This window comes from Chiloscyllium plagiosum, unplaced genomic scaffold (assembly GCF_037043375.1).
Source record: "Chiloscyllium plagiosum isolate Xiang-an unplaced genomic scaffold, Cpla_swu_hap1 HiC_scaffold_3, whole genome shotgun sequence".
NCBI classification, from domain to species: Eukaryota; Metazoa; Chordata; class Chondrichthyes; order Orectolobiformes; family Hemiscylliidae; genus Chiloscyllium; species Chiloscyllium plagiosum.
The window spans coordinates 22,444,950-22,453,100 of NW_028270141.1; the positions used below are offsets into that span (position 1 = coordinate 22,444,950).

An 8,151-nucleotide genomic window follows, 5' to 3' on the forward strand; every position below is an offset into this window, starting at 1 on the left:
AGTTAACTGCATTGTTTCCTAGATTAGTGTCCACTGTTTCAAAAGATGAGATCCCTGCTCGTTATATATTATATATTACATAATATATGTAATATATAATATTACATATATTATTACAGTTATATATTACATTAAACTGTTGCCATAGACAACCGTAATTTGTAATCTCAAGACAGTACATCTACCATGTTTGCACTTAACACAAAATAATGTGAACAAAAGTCAAAATTTTTATTGGGACATTCAAAGATATTTGAGATTTAAGCCATCCCTGGTATGTTTTGCTTGAGATTGGCTGTGCACTGAGTTAACTAAAGTCAGCAAGGGCAGCCTGTAAGGATGTGATAACTTACTTCGATGTTGGCAATGGGAGAGAAAAATCAGTAATCTTTCTCCTGACTATTATCACTCATTTAAGTGTATATATGAATAACCCAAGTGGACTCAGTTAGACCTTGCATGGGTGATGCCTTGCATGGGTGACGAACCTGTTGTCATTTATTAACTAGAATTATGCACGAGGATTGACAAACTACATGAGACACTGAAGGATAACAGGTAGCTGTGTACCCCAGAATGACTCAGTGAGAACAAATTCCCATTCCTCGGCACTGCCAGAGATGTACCTTTATGGAATAGTTTCAAATTTTGTGACTAAAGACTCGCCAGAATATTATCCAGCTTGGAGCAAACAATGAAGCCAGGCATGGGAGTAAACAAATGAACTGTATTTCAAGCATTCAAACACAATCTTCAAACCTGTGGCCAGAAATAACCCACACTCTACTATTACTATGAAGCTGGGAGATCAGGTCTGACAGTATCTGCAGGGAGAGTAACAGTTAATGTTTTGAGTCTGGTATGACTCTTCTAGTCTTTAGCCAATTTGATTCACTCCACATAATATCAAGAAACCACTGAGGGCTCTGAAAATTACAAAGGCTCTGGGCCCTGGCAACATTCCAGCATAGTAATGAAGACTTATCTGTCAGAATATGTCATACCCTAGCTCAGCTGTTCTAAAACAGCTATAATACGGATATCTACCTACTAATGTGAACATTATGTATGTCCTATACACAAAAGGTAGGACACAAAAATCTAATCATCAGCTTGGCAGTCTACTCTTGATCATCAGTAAATTGATGGAAGGTGGCATCAACACTGCACCTGCTCAGTAATATCCTGCTCACTGCCACCAGTTTGGGTTCCGCCAGAGCCACTCAGCTCCTCAATACAGTCTTGGCTCAAAGATGGAACAAAAAAGAACTGAACTCCAGATGTTAGGTGTAAGTGACTGCCCTTGACATCAAAGCCATATTTGACCTAGTGTGACATCAAGGAATCTTAGCAAACCAAGAATCAATGGGCATCAGGGAAGCAAAAAAACACTCTCTGCTGGTTGGAGTCATAACTGGCAATGAGAAGATGTTTGTCGTTGTTGAAGTCGATCATAATAGCCCTAGAACCTTAGTGCAGGAGTTCCTTGGTGTAGTGTCCCAGCCCTAACCATCTTCATCTGCTTCGTCAATAACCTTCTGCCCATTATAAGGTCAGAAGTGTGGATAAGTTGTTGATGATTGCACAGATGTGGAGGTGCTGTTGCTGGACTGGGTGGACAAAGTCAGAAGTCACATGACACCAGGTTCTAGTCCAACAGATTTATTTGAAATTGCAAGTTTTCAGAGCACTACTGTTTCATCAGGTGAAGTGAAGATTCACGACCACTTTTTCTCAGGCAACTAGGTGTGGGCAATAAATCCTGGACCAGTCAGTGAAGTTCACATCATGTGAATGAATTTTTAAAAAAGATTCGATAGAGCAGCATGAAGAAAATTGGATTTGTAACGGCAGGACTGGAAGACCATCTCCTTGACTTCTGTTGCATCCTCAAAAAGCAATGCCTGATGATAAAACAACTTAAGATATCTAACATTTACCACTGCCAAGGATATAAAATATTAATTAAACAACCATGGACTTATGGTTAAAACATAACACCTCAAGGACTCTAAACACTTTGAAGTGCATTTTTTAAATCTTCCATTATGCACTAGAGTCTATCAACTTTATACAAAATTTATACTTGTGTTTGTACATGTTTGATCAGCATTATTTTTATTTTCGATTAGAGTGGTGCTGAAAAAGCATAGCAGGTCAGGCAGCATCCAAGGAGCAGGAAAATAGAAGTTTTGGGCAAAAGCCCATTCCTGATGAAGGGCTTATGCCCGAAACATCGATTTTCCTGCTCCTCGGATGCTGCCTGACTTGCTGTGCTTTTCCAGCACCACTCTAATCTAAACTCTGGTTTTCAGCATCTGCAGTCCTCACTTCTGACTTGCATTTTTATTTTCTCAGGGTTAGTAAGTAATAAAATTCCTCTTTCTTTCACATGATTGGCTACTTAATTTTGAGCTAATGGGCTAAGTTTTAATTGAAGTGTGATATAGTTGCAAATTAAAAGAAGCAAAATGGTTGTTATGACAAACCAGGTGGATTATAAAGAGGTGAGTCAACTGATCCCTCATCACAGTGATGAGCAAGCATTCTGAAATTTGAATGCTTATTTCAACTCTACTGGGAACTTTGCTCACATCCATGTGCATGTCTAATCAAATGTTAATTTTATTTGAGAAGTGGTAACATAAAGTAAAAACAGACAATACTAAAAATGAAATTGTTTGGAGAGGGAAACAGAGTTTAATGATGAAATCTTCAGTGAAGGGAAAACCTGTTAGGTAGGGCGGTGGGATCCCAGTACCCTGTCACATTCGTGTCTACAAGGTCCAAACTCAGCTTTCCTGTCCCACTGCCTAATGAAGTCTTTAGGTGGTTAATTAATAATACTTTAATGACCGATTAAGGGTACAGTCCTGCCTGGGCTGCAATTATTTCAGCTCCAAGTGAGACAAATAAGAGGTGGCTCCAAGGACTTGGTTTCAGAGAAAAGCCCATCAGTGCCCTCCAAACTGCCTGGTTGGAGGAAGATGGGGGTGGGTCATCTTCTGAACAATCAGTTTGGATGTTCCATCATTTATTTTGAGCAATTGAACAAGATAATCATAGAGTGATAGAGTCATAGAGATGTACAGCACGGAAACAGACCCTTCAGTCCAACATATCAATGCCGACCGGATATCCCATCCCAATTTAGTCCCACCTGCCAACACCTAGCACATATGCCTCCAAACCCTTCTTATTCATATACCCATCCAAATGCCTTTTAAATGTTGCAATTGTACCAGCCTCCACCACTTCCTCTGGCAGTTCATTCCATAAACATACACCACCCTCTGCGTGAAAAAGTTGCCCCTTCGGTCTCTTTTATATCTTTCCCCTCTCACCCTAAACCTATGCCCTCTAGTTCTGGACTCCCCCACCCCAGGGAAAAGACGTTGTCTATTTATCCTATCCATGTCCCTCATGATTTTATAAACCTCAATAAGGTCACCCCTCAGCCTCGGACACTCCAGGGAAAACAGCCCCAGCCTATTCAGCCTTTCCCATGGCTCAAATTCTCCAATCCTGGCAACATCCTTGTAAATCTTTTCTGAACCCTTTCAAGTTTCACAACATCCTTCCGATAGGAAGGAGACCAGAATTGCACGCAATATTCCAACAGTGGCCTAACCAATGTCCTGTACAGCTACATCATGACCTCCCAACTCCTGTATTCAATACTCTGACCAATAAAGGAAAGCTTACCAAAAGCCTTCTTCACTATCCTATCTACCTGCGACTCCACTTTCAAGGAGCTATGAACCTGTACTCCAAGTCTCGTTGTTCAGTAGCATTCCCTAAGACCTTATCATTAAGTGTATAAGTCCTGCTAAGATTTGCTTTCCCAAAATGCAGCATCTCACATTTATCTAAATTAAACTCCATCTGTCACTCCTCAGTCCATTGGCCCATCTGATCACAGTCCCGTTGTAATCTGAGGTAACCTTCCTTGCTGTCCACTAAACCTCCAATTTTGGTGTCATCAGCAAACTTACTAACTATTTAAATGATGAAAAGTAGTGGATCCAGCACCGATCCTTGTGGCACTCCATTGGTCACAGGCCTCCTATCTGAAAAACAACCCTCCGGTATCACCCTCTGTCTTCTATGTTTGAGCCAGTTCTATATCCAAATGGCGAGTTCTCCCTGTATTCCATGCGATCTAACCTTGCTGAACAGTCTCCCATGCGGAACTTTGTCGAACGCCTTACTGAAGTCCATATAGATCACGTCCACTGCTCTGCCCTCATCAATCCTCTTTGTTACTTCTTCAAAAAACTCAATCAAGTTTGTGACACATGATTTCCCATGCATAAAGCCATATGGACTATCCCTAATCAGTCCTTGCCTTTCCAAATACATGTACATCCTGTCCCTCAGGATTCCCTCCAACAACTTGTCCACCACCGACGTCAGGCTCACTGGTCTACAGTTCCTTGGCCTGTCCTTACCACCTTTTTTAATAGAGGCACCAGGTTACCCAATGTCCAGTTTTCCGGCACCTCACCTGTGACTATCGATGATACAAATATCTCAGTAAGAGGCCCAGCAATCATTTCTCCAACTTCCCACAGAGTCCTGGGGATAAAATTTTTGGTTGTGGGATCCAATATTTTTGGTTGATGTCTTTTCATCAGATCACCATGACGATGTTGACCCAAAATGTTAATCTTATTCCTCTCAATGGTTGCTGCTGAAAATTTCTTGTATTTTCTGTTTTTATTTCAGGTGTCTAGCATCTGCAGGATTTTGCTTCTGGCACAAAAATAAATTGCAGTTAGTTCCCTTTTCACTGTTAAAATGCCAATACAATAGTTGATCATTGTTTTTTTTCGTGCTAGAACACCTAAATGCTAATGTTTGAAAATTTACACTTTAATATCAATTAAGTTGGGAGAAGGTAGAGGGCCTGTAAAGGTTGTTATTCAATGAAGCTCTCCTGAAAGATTTTTAAAAGTGGCAGCTCCAAAAACTGTAACTAACAGTCTGATTATAGGTGCAGGGGATATTATGAACTGACTTGGGTGAGTTCTATAAATCCGATTGTGTTTGCCTATGATATCAGTTGACATTTTGTGTGTGCAAACGAAAGCTCTGGTGAATCAGAACCAAAATTAACTGGTGCAGAGCAAGATATTAAATTGGGCCCCTTGAGTATCTCATCGCCTTAACGATTTCTCAGAGTCTGGCACCTCTAAGATGACACTTTTTTCCATAAACATGCACAGCTCTTGTTTTAACACATTGGACAGGGACTCTTGAATGACCTGGAGTAAAATTTTAAATGAATGCTTTAAAAGATATGCAACATATATCATCCCAAACCTCAGCGAGAGAAAAAAAATATACAGACAAAACGAAACCGCGCAATCATTAGCAATTTGAAATAAGCCCAGAGTTTCTCGAAAATCAAGAGTCCCACACAGTGCACAAGCTTTTATGATTCTTAGTTATTGTTTAATTCAAGCATCAGATAAGTATAAAACAAAACAAGTCTTGGTGGGACCAATTACTTTGGTAAAACCCCATCCATTGAGAGTGGCATTAATATTGAAAATGTCGTCTGTCCTGGTTATAACTTTCCCTTCCTCAGTCCCAAGTATTTGTGAAAATTAGTGTCAGTGGTGTGCACCTGTAAAATCCAACCCCAATTTTCTATTCTACTCTGTTGCTGGGAGTGTTGACAATTTTGATGAAGTGTATAAAAAGGTCAAATATTTGCAGTGAAAGTGCTTTCCAAATGATTTCATTAGTGAGGCAAAAGCAGATAGAGAACTATATGGTACCCTGTCACTCAGAGAAATCCAAGGATGGTAGAATGCTGTATTAAGCGCACTAGTGGGTGAAAAGGATTGATTTCACTCCCTATTTCCCTTCATCATGAAAGCATTCTAATGTTTCCAGCTGGACACTGTAGAGTGTCACCAGCTTTCCTACTCAGCTGAGCCTTGGTCGGCTGGGCTTTCATTAAGGAGGTTGGAAAGCGCACTCACTGGGGACTCACGAACTGGAATCCTTCAAATATTAAGCATGCAATGGGATTTATATTTATAAATGAAGTGTTAATGCATCATCATATGCAGGACAAAGCAAGCGGACTACCATACACTTCAAAATGAAAAATGGATCTTGTGTGAAGGCAAGATGGTGTAATGGAGGACAGATGCAGTCAGGAATTTCTGTTAGTGTGCAGCTCCAGCCACGACTAGCCGTGATTGTGGTGTTATTAGCTGAGGTGAGCTTTGGTCTGCTTTATAAGCAGCAACGCTTGTTAGATTCCTCCCCCGCCCCCAACCAATGCGTTCACTACAAGCTGTTCTTTAGTATCTGACGCAGCCATCTGAATACATAGAGCAGCTGCTGGACTCAAAGATTTGACAACTGGCGTGCAGCAGAATGCCTGTCAAAAGCTAATAAAATGTCAGGCCGACTGATTGTCTCCGATAAGCTGGATTTTGCTTTCAACAACAGCTTGACAAATACATAAGTCTGAGCTACGCTTTCAGAAATGAAAGAAACATCACAGAACAAAAAAAACTTGCCAGCTTTCTCTGATATAGATAAAAAAGCAGAATGAACGACAGCTGTTTAATGAGAATTCGTTGCATAATCCCAGCTACAAGAAATAGATGCAAATCCAATTCTGGAAGGAAAAAAAATGTCATTGTGTTTGTGGTCTTGTAAAATGACCTGGACTATGAATACAAATTTCTCACCTTGTAATTATGTAGAAGTCAGCATGGTTTATCATTCTGGGTTTTACACTGCACTACTCATTAATACATGACTTGTCAGGCATCCGAAATAGTGCTTTACAAAACGCACCCTCTTGCAACTTCGAAGTGGCATTGTTTTAATTTTTTTTTAAGAAAAGGAAACTAAAATGTCTCCTGCTCCCCTGGAATGATCCCTTTCCCTTGGCGTAAAAAAAATTATATTGTGTTTCTGGTGTGGACCCTCGCATGACAGGAAGTGAAATCGGACTACGGCCACGGTGATCACGCCACTCATAAGACTTCCTGACTCTGAATTTTAATCGCTAGGAATCTGTGTAAGTAATTTCTGTCCACTTGGCAAGAAGCACTCATCTCTTCAAAACTTTGAACACCGCAAGGGATAGCCATGAGATAGCGTGGAAACGGCACAGATTGTAAACAGCACTCCCGTGCTCTACTCTGGAAGTTTGAGCTTGTAGAATTGAGGCTGAGGATGACTTTTGTGACAGTTTTGGAGTACTCCATACACTTGGTCCTGGACTGAGGTCTGTGCGAGGGGGACAGTGCACACTCCTGCACTAGTGTCATGTGTCTCGACCTCTAAAGAATAGAATATGCAGCTGCAGTTGACTCATGTCAATGTTTTGAATGGCAAGCTTGTGAAGGGGCTTTTGTGGTGCAGGGTTCTGTCCCTAGACTGAGAGAAGTGGGTTCAAGTCCCACCAGCTGCAGAGGTGTGTTACAAATTTGAATAGGTTGATTTGAGGTAATCTAGGTGGTAAGCGTGCTAAGGTTACACACATTCAGAATTTGTTCTTCAAAATATATCATGGCAATTTCCACCCACCCATGCAGTATATAAAAGTGATAGTTATACGCATTTTTCTAATCAAATTGTTCAGGGGTCATAGAATCTCTACAGTGTGGAAGCCGGCCATTGGGGCCATCACATCCATGCTGTCCTATGAAGAAGATTCTATCTAGACCCATCCCAGTCCCTGAGACCCAGCATTTTCCAAGACGTATCCACTTCAACTGCTCATCTTTGGACTTGGGAGGAATCTGGAGCACCCAGAAGAAACCCACACAGACACAGACAGAATACAGTCAGCCACAGTGTTATTACACAGTTCTGGAGCAGATGGGACTTGAACCCATGCTTTCCGGTCTAGGGGTGTGGACACTACCACTACACCACAAGAGAGCCAGAATGTACACCACATTGTTATACGCTAATAGCTAGGTTACACCTTCAGTCATATATAATCATGTGGGGCCAGGATGTGAAGGAAAAAGGTTCTCGTCAACCATACTTAAGTATGGTTGAAGTTCTGGTCAACCATACTTATGAACAGATATAAAAAGTTTATTAAAGTTCAACCGTTTACACGAGGATGATTCCAGTCCTTGTCTGTGTAAAACTCCCAAAACCAGC

The 8,151-nt window shown here is 41.0% G+C and overlaps 1 long non-coding RNA gene across 1 annotated transcript; it reads right to left on the bottom strand.

Annotated features, from left to right (window-relative positions):
• Positions 1-1,517: 1,517 nt before the first annotated feature.
• On the bottom strand, positions 1,518-6,889 carry LOC122548624 (uncharacterized). The gene is made up of 3 exons (XR_006311277.2): positions 6,717-6,889; positions 4,508-4,755; positions 1,518-1,904 (listed from the first exon to the last, which is right to left on the bottom strand). It is a non-coding gene; the product is annotated as an uncharacterized LOC122548624 (long non-coding RNA).
• Positions 6,890-8,151: the final 1,262 nt, after the last annotated feature.